Source organism: Plectropomus leopardus, chromosome 5 (genome assembly GCF_026936395.1).
Source record: "Plectropomus leopardus strain MGB_pleo_1.0 chromosome 5, ASM2693639v1, whole genome shotgun sequence".
In the NCBI taxonomy this organism is placed as follows: domain Eukaryota; kingdom Metazoa; phylum Chordata; class Actinopteri; order Perciformes; family Serranidae; genus Plectropomus; species Plectropomus leopardus.
In genome coordinates, this window is record NC_142180.1 from 11,278,582 (window position 1) to 11,304,020 (window position 25,439).

At 39.0% G+C, this 25,439-nt stretch overlaps 1 protein-coding gene across 1 annotated transcript in view; it reads right to left on the minus strand.

Annotated features, from left to right (window-relative positions):
* lrrc7 (leucine rich repeat containing 7) overlaps positions 1–25,439 on the minus strand; it is a 136,787-nt gene that overhangs the window by 90,382 nt on the left and 20,966 nt on the right. Inside the window, exon 2 of the mRNA XM_088077508.1 lies at positions 18,512–18,793. The gene's annotated coding sequence lies outside the window, so the exon portion shown is untranslated. The remainder of the gene's footprint in view (positions 1–18,511; positions 18,794–25,439) is intronic.

The window sequence follows — 25,439 nt, forward strand, 5'->3', positions numbered from 1 at the left end:
AGTTAAACCCAGATGGCAGTGCTGGGACTCTCCAAGATTGACTGAGTTTAACAACAGTCTGGGAGAAAACAGGAAGCTGGCCAGCCAGTCACTCACTCTGTCAGTCAGCATGTCACATCTCTCTTTCTCTGTCTCTCCAACCTCAACATCATGTCTTTCCATTTTCCTTAAACTGCATTTTAAAGTTCAAGCAAAAGTCCCGTTCAACAGCTGGGGTTGCATTTGTTGCCTGACAACTATTTAGAGGGGCCTTGCATCTTTTCTTATTTTGTCAAAATGTGAAGAGAAAGTTTTGTTTTGAAATAATCAAAAGGTGAATTTTCATACCGTAAGGGTGTCTACTGTTAGAGAATGCATGACAGCTCACAACAGAAAAAAGTATAAAGAATATTAAAAGGACTGTAGCATGTCCAAAGGCTTGGACAAATTGAAAAAATCATGTATCATGTATGAGTCTTGTGTTGTTCAGTGCTTATTTTGTTTACACTGATCTGAGTTGTTAAATTGTGTAAAATGTTGATAAATCCGTGAGCACTTACGATTTCAAATTCCTCATTATTTTTCTACATGCAGCTGTGCACCCTTACACTTGCCCTCTGTTTGATTACAGTGATGCATTACATTGCCACAGTTTTATAAAGGCAGCGAGCCACAAGAGGCCAGCAGGCTTTACAGTGATTTAAAATCAATATGAGGAGCTTCATGTCATGTCTGTTTATGACTGACCGCTTTGCTCAACAGTCCAGTCCCAAATGTTATATTAGAAACAATAATTGCTCTTACTGATTACTTTAGGAATACAGTTTGCATCATTTTGAGTTTACGGACTAATTTTCATTAACCAAATCATTGCTAAGAACCAATATTCAGGAATTATTGGCTGTGGAAACTTGCATGCAGAATCAGCTGCACAATAGTATTTTATCAGGCAGTGGAGGGAAAATTAAATACTGAACAAGAGATGTAAAAGCATCACAACCTTTCAAAAGGAGAAAGGCATGCAAATGTTGGAAGGAACTTCAAACTCTTGAAGGTGCAGCAAAGATTTTAGCACACAAGCACAACAGGCAAAAACAAGACATTTTCACAGAAACATATACAGAAAAATTCAGATTTAGCTTGAACTGCAAATACCGTAAGATTATTGATGCTCATAAGATACTTGTTGTAAAGTAACTCAGGTAAAAAAGTTATCAAATTCAAGCACAATACATTTGACACATCCCATTTTACAATCTGCGTAACACTTTGTTGGGCCAAACTCATTTTATGAGAGCCAGCTTTTGCCTACAGGTCCTATTTCAGGCAGCTCAGATTCAGCTGGTTTTGCCCACAGGTCCTATTTTGGGCAGCTCTGGCTTGGAGAGCCCAGCATAGATCTGCTATAAAACATAGGTCACACTGATGTACATTTAGAGAGCCCGGCTATTTTTGGAACCAAATTGCAGCTCCTTCTCAACACCTCATACGATTCTGTAAGTGTTAGGAAGAGATACAACAATGATGCTCATATTATCACAATGGCAGGATTCCCAGCTCTGCAGATACTCTACTGTAACAGGAAGTTAAAACTGCAAATTGACTACATGTTGTCCAGTTTTCACTACTTTAAAATCCTGTTTCAGGATTTAGACTTGGTTTTAGGTTTAGGTTAAGAAAAAGGTTAAGTTAGGGCAAGAGTTGGGGCATTGTTGTAGTTCTCGAGATCAGTCTTTTGATGGTCTCATTCAGAAAAGACTACATTTTTACTTGGTCTCTTCTCGGTCGCGTACAAAGCGGACTCTGGATTTTATTTCAGGACTGGTCAAGACCACAACTGCATTGATGTCACTTAATTACCTGTGAACTGTCTGATTTGACTGTGACTGGCTGTAAAACTTCATGTCTCAAATGCAACCAATATCTTGATTAATTTCTAGCTTGAAATTTTAGTTACTGTTGATTGCTAACTCCAATAAAGTGCAGGAGACAGGAGAAGCTGTCTAACCCCCCTCCAAGATGCTAGAATTGTACATTACTGCAAACCACAGATTCATACTTGGAATCACATACATTGAAACTTTATGTTTCCTAATGTTTATTTAAAAAAAAAAACGCTGGTTAACATGTGGTTAGCTTTAAGCACACAAGCACTTGGATGTAGTTGTGTTTCGGCTTAAAACACCCAGTTTTCGTTGCACTGTACTGGCAGGAAATAAAATGATGTCTTGCAATGATGTCATCCAAAAATAACAGCAGTGTGTAAATTCTGCAATGCAACACTCACTGAGCTGGCTAGGACTATGTCATACTTTAATCGACAGATCACTTTGAAGATGGCCTACTGTTTGCTTGTACCACATTTTATTTTAAGCGTGTCATACAGTGTGGGACTCACACTGGTCTGGTCTTGGTCTCAACTTGATCTCACCCCCTCAAAGTGTTGGTCTGGTCTTAGCCCTGATGCACTTTGGTCTTGGTCTCGATTTAGATGGTCTTGACTACAACACCAGGTTTGGGACTGGGTATGCAGTTTTGTGCATTGCAGGTAAGCATTAGTGGCATATAATAGTGGTTCTGAAAATCATACAGATACAAACATATGTGTCTCAGGGGAAGATAGTTGCTGTGAGAATTGTGTATTCACAAGCAGCTTGAGAGGGGAGTATCTGCAATACACACACACACACACACACACACACACACACACACACACACACACACACACACACACACACACACACACACACTTGCTTTGCAGAGAGACTACATGAGTATGAGGTGGTGCCCTGCAGGTAGCAGGATGTCATGCAGGGAACTGACAGCCTGGTGCAAAGCCAACAAAAAAAGTTGTGTCATTAAATCACTGAAGCTTCAATAGTTGCTTCCTGTTAAGATGCTCACTAAGTTAATGTTGCCAAGCAACAAATACAATTCTAGCCAGTAAGAGGAGATTTAGCCAAAATCACTTGGCAACAAAATTTTGCAGGGAGATGTGTAGGTCACGCTCTGAGGTTTGGAGAGAAGTAGCAGCTGCAATGAAGGCCGCCTGGGTTGAGTTCAAGTCATTTCTAATGAAGCTTTCTGTGCATACTGTACCTCTATATCTTTTTAAATACATATATAATACATATATAATGATGACATGTTATAAATCCCAGAGAAAACCGGCAGAAAACACAGTTACACAATTAAATAATCAGTTTGCTGAAGCAGAGGGCTCTGGTATAAAAAAAAAGTTATACTTGGCTCATCTCTTGCCGAACCACAAAGAAACATCATCTGGTATTGCGCTGCAGTGGCCTATCATGTACTGTACATGCAACTGTGTATTCCTTGAAAATTACTTGATATTAATGTTGTACTTATACTTTTTACCTCGTGATCACTGGGATGGTATAAAAAAATGTTTACCATAGCTATCATATTACACATAGCTTCAGACTCCAGTATTTCTTACTAAAAAGGGCCATATTTTTCACCGAAAAGACCACAGGTAGATTTTCACTTCTATCTTCCAAAAGTCAACACAACACAAACTCCACTGACTCTCACGTGTGATTTTGTGGTTTTGGTTCAGTTACAGTGCCTCAAAAACTGTCCACATTGCTTCCATGTCATCAAACATTTTTCTTTCTTTTTTTTACTTGTATCTAATTGTGTTCATTGTGTGGCAGTATAAGAAGTATGATGGATCCAATTCATACAGAACCATATTGTACCATACCAAACCCCACAGTACTGTGTACCAGATGAGAGCAGAGTAACGAGCGTTCAGGAAATAACTCTCTAAATATGCATTCATACACTCTTCATGCACACATGAACCGCAAGCTATTGCATATAGGTGAGCGATTCATGGAGGCTTCTATAATTCATAGCTCAATGAATAAGTGATACGAGATCATAATGTGATTCATGGAGACACTAACTCAACTCCAATCACCAAGCAATGAGGAGCAGTACCACGCACACACACACACGCACGCACGCACGCATGCACACACGCACGCACGCATGCACACATGCACACACGCACACACGAATGCACGCACGCACGCTGCACTGAGTGAATGCAGACTTTTTCCCATGCATGACATCCCTGACGTAGATTATAAAATCAATGCCAGTCTCTCTTATATTTGGGTAACCGAATTCCATCTGTCTCCACTTCAACTCCACTGACTTTACTTAACCCTTTGAAACCCTTTGAAACCAGCATCACTTTTATTGAGCTGCTTTCACAAGTATTTAACCCTTTGAACCCTGAGAAAACCGACATCTTTCAAGAACATGGGAAAAAGGCAATGAGCAACTTGGCGAGAAATGTTCCACGAATTGCAAAATAAATAGTAAAATTATTTTAAAACAGCTACAGAACAATGCGTAGGGAAATACTATATTCATTTTCTTTTTTGTACTTTTTTTGTTTGTGGTTTGTTTGGTTTGTGGTCTTTTTTTTTTTTTTTTTTACAAATTTCAGGTAATTTTCTTCTACTTTTTACTAATTTCTTGCTAGTTTTGGGGGTAATTTCTTCCTTCTCTGCTTCTTGCCTTCTTTCCATGTTTTTGAAATAAATAAAGCTAAATTGCAAAGGTTTCAAAGGGAGGGAAAAAGCCACCAACGACAAAAGTAATATACTTGCCTGGATTTGACAGACAATAGGTCATTATGACACGGAAAGATAAGGAAAATTAATCACAGCAAACCTGCAGTATGTAACAGCATAACATTTAGGCTCTTTGTTACAAGATTAACAGCTTGTTACCAGCCACAATAACATCACAATTGCTGGTATCATTTTCATCTTTGTGAGTCTATTAGTGTGTGTGTGTGTGTGTGTATGGGTGTATGGGTGTGTGTGTGTGTGTGTGTGTGTGTGTGTGTGTGTAATTGTAGAAATATGTGGTCCTGGTGGCACCTAATGTGGCAGAAACTACCACAGAAGCCCTTTTCTTACTATCTGTGGACAGATTTTCTGTCAGATGCAGTCACAAAACTTTACAGGTGTGTAGTTGAGGAGGGGGGCAGTCATCACGAAACACTATATCGCAAGGATAAAATAGTGTAAAAATGAATCAATAAATCATCAAGACAGTCTCAGTTTTATGAAAAGAGTAAAAATAAAAACACAAATACAGTGCAAAAATAATAACATTGAATAAACAAATACTCAAAACATAAACTGATGACTTCATGTTTGTGAATTTGCTCGTTTGAGCAGCTATCAGTTTCTGTGAGCCCCTAAAGCTTATTTAACTCGCTTTTGCCTCAGGCAGCATTGGTAAATGCCTCAGCATCATCAATATGCAATGAAGTGATTTAGAAGCAGACTTATTGAAAGGGTAAAAAAAACAAGCGTTTGAGGAAAAACATTGCCAAAACTGCCTGAAAAGTACATAAATGTAGCAACAAAGTTCAAAACATTAATTTAAAACACAGCAGGTTTAGTAATTATTTATATCATTACTTCAGTGTCTATTCACATTTAAAAGGATTGCATATATGGGTCAACGGTATACTTAAAGCGCCAGTCTAATGTTTCTCAACAAGTCTGATGATCTACTGGATACAACAATATCTAATTAGAGTATTAAGAGAGAAGACAAGGGCAGAGCAGAACAGTAGGCAGCCTTGTCCCAAAGTCTTCCTCCTGCCAATATGAAATATACACGGTTGCCATGGAAACACAGTTTCATGAATCACTGTGTTTTATTTTCTTTTTCTGGGGTCCAATAAACTGCAGTTTATAAGTCTGTCTTGTGCGCAGTGCCCATTACTGTCTGCATTGTAAGCCTTAAGATCTGTTAGGTATTAGGTGTGAGAAGAAACCAAGTTTTAGTCTGCTCCCACTGAGATGACTAATTGGCTGGCTAGTTGGTTGGCTGGCTGACCAGCAGGCTGAACGACTGACTGACTAACAATAGAGAGACGTGCCGAGGAAAATGGGAAATACATGGGATTACATAGCAGGTAGGAGTTGGTATTTGGACAATGTGGTAAGCTGCAAACAGTGTGTGACAGAGATACTGTATACAGGATGCAAAGCAGCTCCAGCTCATGTGGGACTTGAAATTATTGACTGTGGGTCTTTATAAGGATGCAAGTTGACTGGACTATTGTCAAAAAAGACAATAATCCTGGTATCAAGATCTCTTGCATGGAGAGTGATGAGTTCAAGAGCCATACTGACTCCTTTTTTGGTCATCAGACGTAAAAACCACAAACTGCTCTGCAACTGCAATCTCCTTCTGTTTCTTTATAAGACCTCCAGAGCAGAGCAGATATTCACAGTTTTCTTATTTACACTCTGAAAAGCCACGTCTCTTTAATGTCCTCTCACTGCCTCTCTCTCTGAATCTGAGAGTACATTCAGCCTCCATACTGCATTATGCCTTATATGGCATTTTGTGAATGGGTGTTGCTAGGTAACTGGAGTGCAGTAAACCGTAGCAACTTGGTTCTTGTATTTAAGATGATTACGGATTAAGACAACAGTTTTAAGCACTGGAGCTGCTGAACTAACTAGAGGAATTGCATGCATAGGAGAAGCAGTGGAATTTTTAAAAAGTTAGTTTTTATTTCAGCTCAAAAGAGACAAATGTACTGAACACTTTTTTTCTTGATGAAAAAGCATCCCTACAAGTGTTGCTGTGTGGAGAAGCAATATTTTGTACCACAACCATGTTAACATTTTTGCCTTTTTTACACTTTAGTCTCACCTGATATCAAATACTCATGACACTCCATTTCTATCTGAAGTCTCAAATTGTGTACATTCTAACCTATTTCCATGGGGGAGAGAGTTTCCAGAGTAACCAATCACTAGACACCACCTGAATCTAACGTCTAAGCCTAAGCGGTGCAAAGTAAAACAAACTACAATGTCAGGTGACATGACATGGAACATCACGTAACTCTTGGGTAATTTTCTATTTAATTGATAAACCGCTATTTCATGTCACGACGTCAAACGAATCAGTCAACTTGAACTCCGTTTTTGACCAAGGCAAACTTTAGTTCTGAGCAAAATATCTTCACAACTACCAACAAAATAGGGCCTAAGGCTAAATCTGAACCTTTAACCCTTTTGAGGTCTCATGTTTAGTATTCCAGCCAGTGCCATATTTGAATGAGACGCTGGGGCTGTGGAGGAACAAGGGAAGGATCTCGCTGGGTCACCCTTAATTATGTGAAACTTTGAGCCTAAACAAAATGTACTAGGGTGAGTTATATTAAAATTCACCCTGTACAGTTATCATGAATGGGGTAATTAGCAATCGAGACTACAAATATTTTTTGTACCAGGTTGTAAACATGTTTATTATTGCTGCACAGTTGGGCATTTCAACATGGGGCTCTATGGGGATTGACTGACTTCGGGAGTCAGTCTCTGGTGGCCATTCAAGGAACTGCAGTTTTGGCTGTATGGCTTCATTTTTCAGCCCTTCATTTTTCAGCCCTGGTTCAGTCCGCCCACCGGTCTCCTAAACTTGTATCAAGTTTCTGTCAAGAGTTTATGGATTGTGATAGGATTTATGCTTATCTGCCATACCAAGATGTGTTGAAGGATGCGTTCACATAATGTCAATATGCTACTTTAACCAATACTGTTATCAAATCTCAAATGTATTGTTTTTAATTTCAGTGCAGACTGTTAATCAGAAAAACATACCACACCTCAATGAAGACAAACCTCAGACCACTGTTTTTAGACTGAGACACTTGACACCACTTCTGTTGCTGCTCCCTAATTTAACGACAGGTCATTTTTCCACTTCCCCAGATGAACAAATCTCTCTGCCAGCACTGAGGGAAAAAAGGTGCACTAGCTTCAACCAACTGGTAAAACATGGGGAATAGCTGATTGCACACACTGAAGGCTGTGACCCCTTGAGTCCACAGTGTCCACCTTCTCATGCTGAATGGTGACAGAGGACAGCGGTCTGTCCAACACTGAGCTGCACTCACTCAAATACAAATTTTAGTTTAGACAGATCTTTTGCTTATATTGTATTTACATAATATTAAGAGTATGGATCATTTTCTAATGTAAAAGTACTTCTGCTGAATGTATGCAAATAAAACTGCATGTCTATTACAGACCTACCAAGTAACCATTTACAGCTTGCCAAACAAGAGAGAATCCACTCCCCAAAGTGGTGAGAAAAATCAGTTATTTGAGGTTAGAATTTTTCTCAAAAATTTAAAATAAGGAAAGTTTTAGCTTGGCATATGGTTATGGTGAACCGCATCATTGATCTCTATTTGGCACCTACAAGGCAAAGACTTGCTACACAAATGGCATATAATCTGAATTACACACTCTATTTTAGAAGAAATGACTAAACCAGTGCTTTTTTTATTGCCTCTTATGTGGCCACATCTGATTTCAGAATTCATCGTATTAAGGCTTCATTGTACAAAATACAGTTTAGTAGTGATAAAGATTCCCCAATTTGATTCAAAATGAATTTCACACAGAATGAATGTTTGTTAAAAACGGCCTGAATTCTTGTATAATTACTTTTCCACCACACATAAAAACTATGCAAGCCCGTATACACACTCACACACACAATTTCCTTTGTGCATCTCCATGTCATGTTGACTAACTATCCAGCCTGTAATTTTATTACTGGTACAACAGCCCTTTACAGTTGTTAAAGCCAAAGGATGTCACACCTGGTTAGCTGTGACATTCAGCCAGCTGTCCACAGAATGGACATGCTCCTGATGAATTATGGGTTATGACTGACACGGTCAAAGTTCAATAATTTGTCACGTCATCCTTCTCTCCATCGCCCGGTTCCTTTCCTTACCTCTTCCTCATCAGTAGCAATAATTTCTGCATTTTCTGCTGTTTGCCTGATTTTCTGTCGCATCTCTTTTCTGTACACTCTGTTTCATTTCTCTGTTTCTGTCGTCAGCACAAAAGTAAACAGAGATGGACACAACAGAGAGCTGGGTACACTGTGATGCAAGCCTGCAAGCTGAAATACATGTGTGGAAAGTGAGAGTGTGTATTAACCCTCTGAAACCTGAGAAATCTGGCTTGATTCTTTCAAAACATGGGAAGAAGGCAATGAGCCCAAAAGAAAATGTTGTTTATTTAACAAGCAACAAATTAGTAAAAAGTACATAAAAATTACCTGAAAATCAGTCTTTGTTTTTTTTTTTTAAAAATTAATTAATTAATTAAAAAAAAAGAAAGTTAAATGACCTGGTGAAAATGTGTAAAAAATATAGTAATTCTGTAAATTAATTTTAAATATGTGATTTTGACCATTTTAAATAGAGTTTTTCCCTATCTTTTTTGTTATTTCTACATATTATTTCTCATTGCCTTTTCACATGTTTCTGAAAGAAAAATTGCACCAATTTGCACAGGGCCAAAGGTTTAAATACTTTTGAAGCAGCACAAGAAAAGTGATGTCGCTTCAGGTTTCAAAGGGTTAACAGCGCTATTTTTGTCTGCATTTGAGAATTTAATCGCCCTTGGATCCTAAACAAATCTTACAGCGATGAAATTCAGAGAAGAAAGGAAATTGATTTTCCCTGTCCTCTTTTCTAGACGTCTTCATCTCTTTATTCACTATTCATCTGCTCATGTTTAATGAATACATCAAACATCACGATGACTGTGGATGGATGGATAGATGGATACATTTTTGGATTTCTGTCTCCTCCTCACACTTTCTCCCACTTTCTGCCTCTCACTTCCATGCCTCCTCTCCCTCTCACTTGCGTCAGCATTTCTGCCTCCTGATGAATATATGAATGAGATTAAAACACAGGGACACACACATACAGTGCATACACACTTTCTCCCTACTTCTCCAGCACGACACAGGGACATAAAAAAATTTTAAATTTTCATTTCAGCGATTTTGAATGTCCACTGGCTTTTTTGCCTTAAACCTCAATCAGTGTTTATTCTTTTAAAATAGAACAGATTTAAGTGGATTTTGCATTTAAGAAACTTGAAATTGCAGGATATAAAGTGTAAGGAAAGCCACCTAATAATGAGACAGCCTTCCAGTCAGGAGACGCCCTGCGTGTCTTTGATTCTCTGTTTTTATATCAACCCACAACATCTCTGACAACAAGTAAATAATGCAGCTAACAAGCACTTTTTACCTCGAGCAAGAATCACATCCTTCCCTGTTTACAATGGAGGAGGAGTTCTGCTGCTTATAGAACGAACACACACACACACACACACACACACACACACACACACACACACACACACACACACACACACACACACACACAGGGGAGTGTAGTTGTGTGTATCATAAAGCATGTTTCTCAGAGCCAGAAGGTATAATTGGCCCTTAACTCCAGGACACAGAGGGATAGATGAAGGATTAGAGATAAAGCTGGAGGGATGGATAGAGGGAACAGATGAAAGCTGCAGGAAAAGCTCTAGGAAACCAATCTATGTTCGCGGGAAAAAAGGAAGGAAAACACAGATGTAGAGAGAAAGTTAGACACGGTGAGGCAAAGATGGATGAAGTGCAGCTTTCAACCCTGAAAGTTTCCTCTTTTTTCCCCTTTTCTATCACTCTCTTTTCCTTTATTTCTTTTCTCACTTCACTGTAGGCCCTCTGTTGCTATGGCGACCGTTCCTGCCATTGCTAAAGAAAGAAAGGATACCTGAGGAGAGGAAGAGGAGACGGCAGCCGAGCAAACGGATAAATGAAGATTGATAGAGGAGATGTGAGTGGAAACAATTCTGCATAGATTCAAGTTGATGTTAAAATTAGCACAATGACTGAATGAATGTTTTGAGCAATTTTAACCAAATAGTTGGACATTTTGATAAAATGCTTATTCACTTTCTTGCTGAGAGTGAGATAAGAAAACTGATACTGCGATTATATTTTTCTGTTAAATATTAGGCTACAACTAGCAGCAGACTAGCTTAGCTTGGCACAAAACCTGAAAACGTCTCACAAACTCAGTTAACACTTCTATAGATTGTTTAATCCATACAAACAACTAAGTGTAAAACGATAAATTGTGGTTTTATGGGAGGTTAAGTACAAGAATACTTCTTGACCAAGAGCAGTAACTGAAGTGAGGACAAGACTTCCATTTCTCAATAAAAGCCCTACTTCAAAAAGTGTACTGTAGCTTTAAATAATATAACTGCAATTTTGCAATTTACCATTATATATATAAATATATATATATTTTTTTTATTTTTTATTTTTTTTATTTTTTTTACTATTGAACAGACAAGCATCACATGATCCCAAGGCCATGCCTCCTTTTGAGAGAAAAAAAATGCATTGTATAGTTTTTTTTTCAATTGTGTAGCAGGTTAACCAAGGCTTTCACAATGACACTTGACATAAGATTTGTGGATATTCACTGTCATTGTGGGTAACTATTAGTTGCTACTGATGGATAACTAACATTAGCTTTTGTGGGAGGTTGCTACAGTACAGTCACACAGCATCGGATTGTCGTCTCCATCTAAAGCTCAGCCGAGGTCAAACAGTTGTTAGTTAGCAGGTTAATTACTTACAGACAACACTTAGCCTAACGGTACCTGATCCATCAAATATGTATAAATGTCTGGATAAACAATAACCAATACTGGGGTAGACTGAAGGGGCATGACCAGAATTTATTTAGGTGCCTTAAAAAGGTTCAGGCAAGGTTGTTAAGCCCTGATGTTTTGCAAAGCACCTTTATGTGCCTGTCTGGTTTATGCAGTGAGAAATATAAGGATTATGGCTACGTTTTGACTCGCAGTAAACATGACCTATCTTTAAACTTCCTATAAACCTATTTTATTATTTTTGTTATGCATATAACTTCAGTGATTGTGTGTGGGGCTCCAAAATGCGGGTGACCTACACTCAATACTGTGCTTGAACGCATCCTTTGTAGACTGGACCTGCTGCTGGTCTCCTAACATGCAGGTTGCGTTATGCGGGCTGTTAGACAAGTAATTAAAATAACTGTATTGACAGCCTTCTTTAGCTCACATGTCCTCCCCCATAACCATATCTACGTATGCAGGTGGGCTTAACAAATGGCTCTTAATGGTCGCACAAGGTCAGCAGCAAAGGCTTTGTAGAAATGGGACTCACATCATCTGGAAACACCTGCGGCAATAAATGCTGGATTCAAGAGCAGCACAAAAAGTGCACCAGAAAAGTCTGTTTGAATTATCTTATTATTTTATTGCTTTTTATGTAGCCAGGAAAAAGTAGTTCTGAAACTGAATGGATTATTTTGGTAAAATAAAGTTGACTGAACTGAAACACATCGCTCCGATTTCTGCAGTTTCCATATTTAAATTTGGTTGCAAGACTCTACTTCAAACCCTTAAAAATGAATTTGGGCAAACTCCAAAATCAATCTGGTCCAGAAAAGCTTTTCTCTCATAACGGTGAACTTGAAATAGCATTTGTTGCCTGTAATCTAGCCAAACAAGGAATTCCCTAAATGAACCTGGAGTAGCCAATTTAAAGAGGCAGCTCTGTGTCCCTGCCTTCTTCCACAGCCTGTCTACCATGTGAACTTCTCTCTATCTGTTTTTGAAATCTATTTTCCTGCATGAGCTCTGCTGTATAATTCTGTGGTCCCGTGACAGACCTTTTTCAGGTATTTACCCTTTCCCTTGCAAATGTCTTCACTGTCAGTCAATAACACCAGTACTTAACTGTGACTGTGCTTATATTTTAACCATTTGAAACCAAATATGCATGATTTCTTTAAAAGCATAAGAAGAAGTCAAAGAGCAATGTATGAAGAAATTAACCAAAAATTAGCATGGAATTAGTGCAAAAAATGCAAGTAAATTACATGAAAATGAGCAAAAAACAGACACAAACAAACAAAAAGCAGGTTTTCTATGACCTGAACTGTGAAGATAAAAAAGGTTGGGAAGAGAGGATGAAGAAGGCAACAATGAATAGATCAAGTGCAAAAACCATCGGACAAAAAAGTGCGTGCTGTAGTCCTTTTAGTAGTTGGTTTATGCTTGATTACAATGATTCTGTGCAAAATTGGTGGAGGCAGGGGCTGGTTTGCTAGATAGTACCAAGCTTCCAAGAATCCTAAACAGACCCAATTCAAGAACAAGGGCAAATCTGGGAGAAAAGAGGTACCAGTGTGTCATAAAGACTTCTTCTTCCTACTGTGGTTATTATATTGCAGGTGTAGATGGACTTAGATTTTGCACTTTATCATTGACATTCCTACAGCTTGGAAGCTAGCCTGAAGGTCAACTCCCTTTATGAATGCCCAGGAAATTGCAAAACATTTTTTTTCACAGAATTGTGACATAATGGACTATTCACACAGCTTAGTAAACTTTCACACATTCCAGTTTCTGAAAAGAATGTTGCATTTTGAAGATTGTTTGCAATTATGAGTCATGACTTTGAAATTCCTGACAAATCAGTGACAGGTTTTCAGATAGCTCAGGGAGAAGACAGTCTTGAATCACGCTATCAAGTAAAGATATCCAGTGTCTCTGCAGCAGATTGAAGGTGATTTACAGATATTACTGCATGATTGACAACAGCCGTTGCATTCAGCAACACTCCCGTCTGTCTCTGAAAAAAAAAAAAAAAGAAACAACTCCAAATTGCTTTCTTAAGTGGGATTAAAATAGGATTTTCTCATTCGGATGTTCCTGTTATGTGGCCTCAGGAGTGAATCACACAGGAGTTGTTCACGAAAGCCATTAACTGAGTTCAGTTCTGCTCAGACTGAAGATAGAGTCCCATGGGATTCATTTGCAATTGCTTCAATTACTATGGACTTGCCTAACTGTTCCTCTCTGTTTCTCTCCTGTCCTCTTCTATGGGGAAAAAACTGCATTCACAAAGCAGTCATTACGGCAAATGCCACTCACAAAGGAACTATTTAAAGAAGCACTCTGTCTGAAAAAATACAAATATTGCAGCCGTAATCTCGAACACACCATACGCTGTTTCCAAAAACTAAAATGTTTTTTGTTGTGTTTGTTTGTTTGTTTTAACATGTGCAAGTGAATCATGCCATCCAGAGTACACTCTACTCTTGTGTTAATTACAGCTCATTCAATTCGCTGCATCCCCCACAGAGTCTGTGGGGGGCTCTGTGAGAAAAACATAGTTCCCAAGGGATAGAGGTGGTTGTATGCTTGTTTACATTGTTGTGGCAACATAAACATGAGAAAAAACAAAATACAGTTTCTAAAATGACCAACAGTCAACCTCTCTGATAGAAAACTTAACAGAATTACCTACCTGAAGGATTTATTGCAGCACAGTGGTATTAGACTACACTTAGTGACATGTCTTCTCATCTCATTCTCGCAGAGAAAAGCAAATAAGTGTGTTTACCAAAATGTCTGGCTATTCCTTTGATGTAATGTTATTTCACATCACATGGTGGGGACATTCAGCATTAATGCCTGGGTGTTAAACAGTGGATGCAAGTTGTTGTTCTGGCTGTTCATTTCCAAAACTAATAAAAAAAAAAAAAAAAAGTCTGAAAATACACATTAACATGAATCCAACACATTAGCAAAAATAAATAGGCCTGTAAATAAAACAAACAAAAAAACAAACAAAACATTTAATTTCCAGCACACAACATTAATGGCAGACTAACTGCTATCAATGAATCCTTGTTCAACTATGTGAGATAGCTAGCGCTAAATCACTATGAGGCACATACTGGAAAGGTGAACAGTAAGCGAGTAGTAACATATTACTGAAACATATTGGCCTTGCAGTTGTACTATATTCCACATTTACAGACATTCTTTTGTTGAACCGTCCACCTCAGAAACCACCAGTGAAAGTGCAGAGGTGAGGCTAACGCACCAAGCCATGCTACAACTGCTGCTGATTTAGCAGCTACAGGCAAGCGCAAGGGTCTTTGGCCTGAAAACCATTAAAGACCCTTGCACTGATAGATTCATCTCAAAGGTCTAGTGTGTAGGATTAAGTGGCATCTAGTGGTGAGGTTGCAACATTGCAACTAACTGAAACTTCTCCCGAGTGTCAAGCATCGGGGAGATCTTTGGTGGCCCCATCTAGGGTCAGTGTTTGGTTTGCCTGTTCAGGGCTTCTGCAGAAACAACATGGTGAGCTCCGTTGAGGAGGAACAGCTCCATGTAGATGTAAACTGCTCATTCTAAGTTAACGAAAACCAACGGTTCCTATTTCCAGGTGATTATAAACAAATGAAAACAAATTTATGAATGTTATATTGTATTTCTGCCAATAAATGCCCCTCAAAATGCTACACACAGGACCTCTAAGTGCAAACAGGTGGGATATAAATTATGGAAATAAAAAAGGGGGATGATATGCGAAGAAAGAGAGGGCTGTTAAAACATTTATGATGACTCAATTTCAACCCCAGGTGCAGTATGAGATCACTACTGAAGATGCACTTCTTCACAGAGAGTAACAGTTTTCCTGGAAGTTGAAGTGCCCATTTCAACTTTCACCTCCCGGTCTTTGAAAAAGAAAAATCTTGGCATAGCCGACATTATAAAATGTAGCTGTATAGGAGCTAGAGAGCAAAATGAGACATGAGTAAAATGCTGCTTTAAGGGGTCAGAGTCAGAGTCAGCGACTTACAGAGTGATTTTGCTGAATGTGATTTGATATCTCCAAACTGCTAAACGCAGCTATGTGCTGTTTGGTAGAGCGGTCTGAGATGCCACCTACTGCTTCTGATAGGACCGCCCCAAACTACACCATTCTTTTCCTGACTAAGCGAACATGGATAAGTAGGACTGGTTTCCGTGGCAACAGTAGACAGGAAAAGGGAAACAGAGAGAGAAAGAGATACAACATTTCCTGCTACAATGCAGTGTATAAGAAGATACTGTAACAATGTTCTTTCCAAAGAACACATGTAAACTCCAATATGGTTTCTCACCAAAATGCAACATCTGCAAAATAGTTCCAGCACCACAGAAGCAGCGAGATAAGTCAGTCCATGTCACAGCCTGAGAGACAACAAAACATAAAAGCTGGAGTTCATCTCCTCACAGCTCACATTGTCTTTTCATTTATTACTCATACTTTACTTACTTTATCACTGCTTTTTAATTAATATACTTTTTGTTTCTTTGTTGATATGTATGTTAGTATGTAAGCATGGATAGATAGATAGATAGATAGATAGATAGATAGATAGATAGATAGATAGATAGATAGAGAGATGGACGTGTAAATTAATTATGTATATGTAATGAATAAATGTATGTGATATGTGTAAAATAACATTTTGTTAATGCTAATAAAACTATTAGAAATGAGAGAGAGAGAGAGAGAGAGAGAGAGAGAGAGAGAGAGAGAGAGAAGGACAGAGGGAAAAAAACACAATGAGGCTTCTACACTTGGCCCATGTACGACCTCAAAAAAAAAAATATGGAAATCAAAAATATGCACACACACTTACTCACCAAAGGGGTTATAGCGAGACATATCCTAGATCACATCTTCATACTTACTCAGTTTTTAATTCCTTGTTTGGAGCCAAAAAAATCATAAAGGTACAGCCTACGTGTCAGGCGATTTTTAATTTATAGTTAAACGGGAAGGATCCATAGTTCACAAGCCCAAGAAATGTTCACACAGCTTCCTGCCCTCTGTTTGGCTTATTAAAGCAGATTGCTCTGAAGAATGTGGAAGAAGCATGATGGGAAATAATCTTTCATCAGTCAGAGACTTAACTGGTGACAGACTCATCTATGCCTATGAACATTGTGGGCAATAAACTTTATTCCCACAGCAGACGTTTGGAACTTGATGAGAAAGTCAGTCCACTAGAGAAACATTATGTAGCTACGGTGTCTGGTTGAGTGCCACGATGCTCATCAATAAAATATCTTATGATTGTCTTTATTCTTATGGCATTTGTCATTTCATAGATCCTCCACTGAAAATGTGTGATTGGACAACTAGCCGCTTTGCTGCAACATTTGCTCTGGATGTTCATGGTCCATAGAGGATGTTTGCTAAATTTAAATAAAATAATATTTAAGTATCCCCTCTAGCACTTCCAAAATTTGTACTTGTACAGAATAAATATCAAAAATATAAATGGAAATGTATAATGCACCTTTTGTGGATCCAAGAGGACAGACCTCATGTATTACGGACACTGTGATTCCATCAAATTCCACCTTTAGGCCAAATGGTTTACTTTGAACGCAAGATATGCAAAAAATTCGTAGATTTCCATAACATTTGTTCTGGCTGGGAGAAAAATTATGTTTTTCCTTCTTCTTTCAACACTATTTGGCCGAACATTCCCTTTGCATACAATAAAAGAAAATCACAAGACAAACTAATTGGCTTATTTCCTTGGAAGTTGTTGAACACATTCATGCTGTCCAGAGGACGAACTCCACCCAATCAAAGTGGAAAAAATCTCCACTTGGCACATATGATATCTCATGACTATAAGTGAAATTATTATGAAATTTGTTGTGCTAATTCATGATTCCTGATTTTAATGACTCAAAGGCATTTTCTGAAGCATTACATCACACAGCACTTGTTCTTGGTTCATATAATCAGCTTTGAATCAGAGAAAGTTCCTCACAATGCACAACTGTCTCAGCATCAATTGATTGTTTTCACTGTTTGCCTGACTTTAATCAATACCAACACCCTGGTTTGTGTTTAAAGTTTCTCCTGTACCTCAGCGGTTTATGTGGTAACATAAAACTGGTCTGCCAGCTGCTGCTGCTGCCACAGCTGCAATTTCACTGTCACCTGCACATCTGTGTGCTTGTCCAGCTTGTTATTACACAGTGTGACGTCAGTCACAGAAATTGAACAGAATAATAACAGCTTGGTGTATCACTGAAATTTCATAGGAACATGATTTTCATTGTACAGCACTAAGTTCTTTGCAGTGTTTCTGTGTCTGGTTGGAAACCCTGTTGTGCAATGTGCCGGCTGCTGCCCTCAACCTTTACTGGAAGAGTGAATTGGAAGGACTGTGTCTGACAGTTTTAATAACTTTCTATAACCGACAATCACGCCCACTTGAGAAAGCAGATGTCCAGATGCAGAGGTGAGACAGTATGCAGGGTTTGAACTTCTCTCTTAAGCTTGATTCACTCTTCAGTCTGTTCTCTTTGTGTATGACCGAGTGCCACAACACAAATACTTTCAAGGACGCACTGTCTGAGAGTGTGTGCCATTACCTACATTTTATGACTGCACTGAGAATACAGCGGCATGCAGAGGACAGAATTATTGGATGGAGATCGGGTTAGTCAGCAAGATATAGCAAGAAGGTTACTTTTAAATGTAGTTGTCACACCTTCTCTACCCCTTGTTTCCTACTCTTTCCTTCATATTAATGTCCCATTTCCCGTGCTTACTTAGCCTGTCCAACCGATTCTCGAACCCCCAATCCTCATCCTCCTCACCCTTCTGCTCCCGTTTTCATCACCCCTACTCCTTCTCTATAGTCAAAGTGATAATTAGGAAAGTTGCTGGAGATACAAAATATCCTCCCCTCCCCCTCTTTTCCTACCTGTACTTTGGGCCGATGAAGGTTAAGATGCCGGCGTATGAGGTGTTGGTCCAGCTGTTAGTCACCCTGAAGATCAGTGGTAGATGGAGTTTATATCCCCGGGTGACGGCCTGTGGTTGGTCAGGTTCATCTCTGCCTCCTTGTAACCCCACCCACTGGGCCCCTGCAAGGCCTTATGGGTACCACGCTCTGCTGAACATATTCGTGTCTGTTTCTCGTTCGGTTAAGCGGTCAGTAGCAGTCTTCTTGGTAAATTTTCTTGTGCCGTCTTCATGTAGGTTCCTGTGTGAACAGACAATAGGAGAAAATCATGTTTCTATATCAGGTAACATTGTTAAGCCCCATCCTGAGTTACAGTTGTTACACCGTTCTACCTCAACACATAAGCAACACTACTATGCAGACTTACCAAAGAAATTCATGGTCATTTTTGGAACAATGCAGGTCATTAGACAGAAAAAGACAAAAGCAGGCTCATCCAAAGCAACCAGTCTTTGACTTAGTTGGCTGAAAACACCATTTCCAGCTAACTCGTGTTCATCCATGTGAGAATTGTTTCACTGCAGCTATTCGGCTATTTACACCAACCCCTCAAACCTGTGTCCTAGAAATTACATTTGTATGTTCCTAAACTGCTTTCTTAATTACACTGTTGTGGCAATGTAATCACTGCATGGATTATGTTCACAGACAAGGTAACGAAACACTATATTCAAAAGTGTTTTGTGGTTGGGGAGGATGGTGATCGTAGAAAGGGCAGGACTTTAACACCAGAATTTCAGGTTTGCATCTTAGGATTGGACAACTAAAGCACCTTGGTTAAGGTAAGGGAAAGATCATGATTTTGGTTTAACGTTAATAAAACGGGTTAAAAATAAAAGTCTTGTCTCTACAAATGGATAGTGTATTGCAAGACTGCCTATTTTAGCGAAAAACAACTGAAATACGTTGTCAGCAAACATTTTGCTGAATTGTTTAGTTACAACATTTTTGCAACTTACAAGATATGTTGATCAGCAACATGTCCTCATTATGTAGAAACCTGAATTCCCACAGCATTAAGTTTCCATCAGAACCTATTTGCTCTTTCGAATAAGTTGTATTTAAAAGTAATGTCCAGGAAACAGGGCTGCATCCCTTAATGCATTTCTATGGATGCCACTATTTGCTGTGATTGGTGAGTACTTGTCATGTTGATGTAAAGAGGTTGAAAGCAGTTAGGATTAGGTAGAAAAAAGGTCATAGTTAGGACAAGTACTCCCTAATCTTGGATATTCTCCGAGCCTAAAGTGGTAAATTTATGAGGAAAACTCACAAATGTACTGCCAGAGAGTCAGGTGACGTAGTACAGAGTGATACGGTCCATGGAATGAGTAAGATGTGGTGGGTGAACATGAGTCTCTCACACAAGAGAGGGTTTGAGTCCCATGTGTGCCATTGTTCTCCAATTATTTCTAGATTCAGCTGACTTTTTGTTGTCAGTTTGGACCCACAAAACTTCTGAATGCACACTGTGTACATATAAACTTTTGCAGAATAGGTGAATGGACCTGTTTGTGTTCATATCATATGTCAATGTTGCTAGGACGCTCAGGGTATACCTGGGTGAAAAAGTCACTTTGGCTATTCCACCCTGGATGCACTTGGTATTGTTGACTATACGGACACCTAGGTGCAAATAGCATGTGCCTAAAAAATAACCATTACGATAAACTACCTTTAAAAAAAAAAAAAGAAAAAAAGAAAAGTTACTTGAACGAGCAATAGGTAGGTTAAATTTTTGCACCATTTTTCATATTTTTAGACAGAATCAGTTTAAGTTAATAGAGTTTGTGAAATTAACTTTGGTAGTAAGTTCAGCGAAAGTTCATGGCATGTAAACTTCCCAACACCATATAAATAGCCAAAAAAAAAAAAAAAAACACAGCTAATGTTAACCTAAAGTCTCAGTTCACATGCAGTGATATTTTGGTGTCATTTATAAAGTATACTTATTTATTGCAAACAGGAAACAGGATGTATTATGATTAAGTGATCCCCAAACAACAATAAAAGCCTTGTGCTTTGTGCTGACTCTAACAGCCTTTCCTTTGTTACTTAAAAAAAGAAAATAGTCCTCTCTCATCTCTATGAACACAATCTGTTAAGATAAAACATGCACAGGATCTCAGTGTGACAATGATGTGTTGGTGCTTTGTCACATCTGTATAATAACAAAGTGATTGTTTTGGCACTGATGGAAGACAATAAAGAGTGAAATGAAGGGTTATACTAATGATTTTCTGCCCCTGCGTCGCGTAATTCCTTTTATCAGCTTTCTGCCAGCACACTCCTCAGAATATGATACAGTTGTCTTTTATTTGTAGTCCTAACATCTTCACTGACAGTCTAACTCAATTTAATCACAATCCAAATCATCTGTTTTGCTACTTTTTCTCAGAAAATTAATGATTTAACAAAGAAAATAAAGGCAGAACAGCTCAGGATAAGGAAGTTTTACTTTTTATCAGGCATAACATCTTAAAGTGAGTTTTCTGCCATCTGTACTACCTGGTTGGATCCATCATGTCAGTTGTACAGCATGTAAGTTGGATGCACAGTACAGCAATTTACACTTTGAGTTCAACATGGCTTTCTTGTCTTGGATAAATTTACAACTGGGTTAACTGCATCTTTGCTGTTATGTTGCTGTTTAAATGAATATATTTAAATTGTTTATGGGACCACTGCATTTTGTCTTTGCAGACACAACACACACACACACACGCACGCACGCACGCACGCACGCACGCACACACACACACACACACACACACACACACACACACACACACACACTCAACTAGCATTTCTGGACAAACTATATGTCTGTGGTACTTAAGCACACCAGAACACTTATGCAAAGTGATTCTTGACCAGTTTAAATGGATTTAGATTGAAAATGTTCACAAAATGTGGACTACAACACGATCACACCGCTTGTTTCCCTCCTCACATGGTGACTAATGCGAGGATGAATGCCTGTGCCCTCAGCACAAAACTTCAGCATATCATTCTTCCTTGTTTACACTCAATTCATTAACATCCGACTAAATCTCTACAGACCACAAATGAAATGTCAGTATTGCTCAGTAATGTGAAATTATTTTGCTCTGGTGGCAAAATGAATAGGAAGACGGACCAACAATGAGATAATGGCAGCAGCATCCTGCCTGCATGTGTGTCAGTTTGTCTGTCCAAAAGACATCCAATAATGTGGGGATGCTTGTCACCATGGCGATGCAGCATGAGTCATTGTGATGTTCGTTATGGAAACAAAGGCCTGTGTCGAATGTATGATTATGTTTAGAGAGAAAGCGGGTTAGCCTAGATACAAGCACACATGCAAGTATAGTATATAAATATACTGAATTACACAGAAACACTATTTTTCACTTCTCCTTCCCATAATTCAATGTCACACTTATCAATCATTCTTTCTCCTTAATACAGGTGACACAATGGATGTATAAAAAGATTAAAGGGGTCTGCATATGTATGCAGCCCAGATTTTGTGCCAGAAGTTAAAGTTGTCAGCATTAATGCGTTTATCACGATGTGATTAAGATTAGTACATAACGCGTCCTATTTTTAATCCTGTTACTTGCCGACTGACATTCCTGTCTTAAAGAAGCTGTACCAAACCGAGTTTTACAGCTAGAGTGATGATACTAGTATCATATGAGACTAGAAAACCTAAAAAATGTCATGTCATGCTTCTCAGGAAAGGGGCTGAATAATGCTCCAAAGTTATGCGAAATTTTGGCGATTGATAAATGGCATGGTCATTTGGTTAGGGTAAGGATTGCTTTGCCTTGTCAATATGAACTTCATAACTGTTTTGTACTGCACAATAATTAAATTAAAAAATGTGATTAAAGAAGTGTAATTAACTATGGAAATTTTAAATTAGTTATGATTTTAAAAACTAATTGTTTGACAGCCCTAGTTTTAACATAACATTATGCAATTTACGTAGGGTCCTCGCACCCTGACGTCACTTATGTGATGTATTTACGTCAAATTATGTAACAAATTTTAATCCAAAACATGATTGTTTTTCTAAGTCTGACCAAGGGGTTTTGTTGCCCAAACCTAACCGCTACAATTTCACCACATTAACCACAGATTACAATGTGTTTCAGCTTTGCATCTAATAGATCCAGTAAAAATGGGGTCCTGTACCTCACTATAAGCCTCAGATAGATGTGAAGTTTAGGTATTGGTTGCAAGTACACAGACTTTGGGTACAAGCCTTTACAAGCATAAGTTTCACCCATGCACATAATTAAAGGAGGGCTGTCATCATTAAAGCATTATTCACTATGCAATTACGGCCCATAGCACATGAAACCAGAAGGCCTGAGGAATCCAGCGGTACCAAATATATCAGCTTAGCAAGCTTCTCAGTAAGAGGGCTTAATCGTGTTGTAAAGTTAGGCTTAATTTTGGCAAAGACTATTGGCATGGTCATTTCACAGGGGAACCTTGAGCTCTGACCTCAAGATACGAATGGAAATGGGTTCTGTAGGTACCCATGAGTCTCCCCTTTACAGACATGTCCACTTTATGCTAGTCCAATGCAGTTTTCTGCTGTCATTTGATTCCTAATCAAGACAATCTGTTAAGAATTGCTTTACATGGCCAATATAGACTTAAGAACTGTTTTGAAATGCAAAATAATGGAACTGAAAAACATACGATTAAAAAATGTGATTAATAGTGATTAACTATTGAAATTCTGTGATTAATTGCAATTAAAATGAAGCATTTGACAGCCCTAGATAAAACTCATTATGACGTCCCCTAACAAACTGCAGTTTTAACAAGCCATTTCATTTGGACAGAGATGGCATGCAGCAGCAAAATAAGTATTGTTTCTTAAAAGTGCCCTAAAATCTCCCCAGCGCATCTGAGATTTGACATGAAATATATGGAGGAACAGACTAATGGAAATTGTTCTGTGGTCCTCCCCTCAAAAAGCTCCCTCAGACAAAGTCTTTTTCTCTCTAGATACTCTGAACGCTGACTCCCCTGCCCACCCACAGTCTGTTGGCCGCCTCACCCTGTTCTTATCTGCGGAGGAAAAGAAACAAAGCCAGTGCCTCCTGTTGGATGAATAGCTGCAACTTCTCAAGGATGTGAGGAGTGATTGGTGGTGAAAATGGGCTGCTTTTTAAATAACCAAGATGGTCAACGTCTTTAAAAGTCAGACACAAAGTACTTTCTACTTTATATACTGCCATTTCTGAGTGCAAGAGTGAGAGAAACAACGAGTGTTTACTCTCTGTCTCGACTCCCTTGAACTCGTTCACTTCGGTTCACTTGTCCTCCCTTTCCTCTCACACCCTCTTTCTCTCTCCTTCCATCCCGTCCATCCTGGCAAACAGAGTGCGAGCGAAGGGTGAATTAATAAAGGAGTAAAAGTGGAGCACAACTCCCTGAGGTCCGCCTTTTCTGGGACGCTGACACAGAGAAACACACACACGCACGCAAACGCACACGCACACGCACACGAGCGCGAGCGCACACGCACACACGCTTACACACGCATACACACACAACGATAACACAATCTACATAAAGACCCGGACACGGACACACACACACACACACACACACACACACACACACACACACACACACACACACACACACAAATCTAAGGCAAAAAGCCACATGCATTCTTCCCGTGCATTATTGGGGTGATGAGATGGGAAGAGGAGGAGACACAGAAAGAAAACAATCTACCTGCGTGTCTCTACCGTACAGTGGGGGACATGAGAGGGGAGGAGAGGGGGAGTGAAGAGTGGAAGAGGAGGAGGAAGTGGAAATGGAAAAGGAAGAGGAGATTGGAGGGCAAGAGCCACATGAGGGGGCATGCATGGAGAGTGTCGCCCCAGGGGGTGAAACTCACAATGGTCCTGTACACGCCGTGATTCCTCCTCTTATCTCCTTTCTTTTCCTCTCCTCTCTCATTTCCTTTTATCTCCCCTTTTTAAACTTCTCTCAACCTTATTATTTCACTTTCCCTTTAATTTCACAATGACCCCATTCTCCCTTGTTTCCTTCACTCCTCTCCTCTCCTTTTCTCTCATCTGTCCTCTCATCTCTTTTCACCCTTCTTCCCTCACATTTTCTCTCTGCTGCTCTGTCATTTTCTCCCTCTTCCTGTTTCTTTTCCTTTTGTTTTCCCTCTCATCTTCTCGCATCTTTTCACTTCACTGTCCTTTCCTCTCCTCGCTCCTTTCCTCCAAGGGAAGTAGCCTAATGCAGTGGTTGTGGGATTTTAACACCACAGTCCGACAAAACCATCAGCCAAAATCTGACAGCCTGAAATGCTTTAGAAATCAAAGACAACGAGATAAACAACATATAGAAATGTGCTGAACCAAAGTGACTTTCCTAGTTTAACTACACCTTAAAGGCATCATATAACATTTGTATTGACAGGTTGCTTTAAAGTCAGGAAGGTATTGTTTATTTATGGCTTACACAAATAAAACCTGTTAATAATTAAGTCTTCTTTAGCGAGGGAAAAAAGGCCCTCAGGAGTTTCATTGTAATTCAAAGCATTGTAGTGGGCACGGTCAGGCACTGGGGATCAAGCCAGAAACTCTTCAACAACTCGCTACATTTCCTAAAAGATCTGCCAACCAGTGAGCTTTTCCTCCCTCTAACTCCATCCATCTTTACTTTCTTTCTGTCCATCTCTTTGTTTTCTTCTCTTTGTTCCTACAATCTGCTGACCGAAACAAAGAAATTACATAAAGGGAGCAGATGAATGAAATTAATTGAATGAATCAGTGAGGTAAACTAACTAAATGAATGAATAATTGATTAAATGTTTATGACAGGGTTACAAAAACTACTGCAAGTTAATTAACTG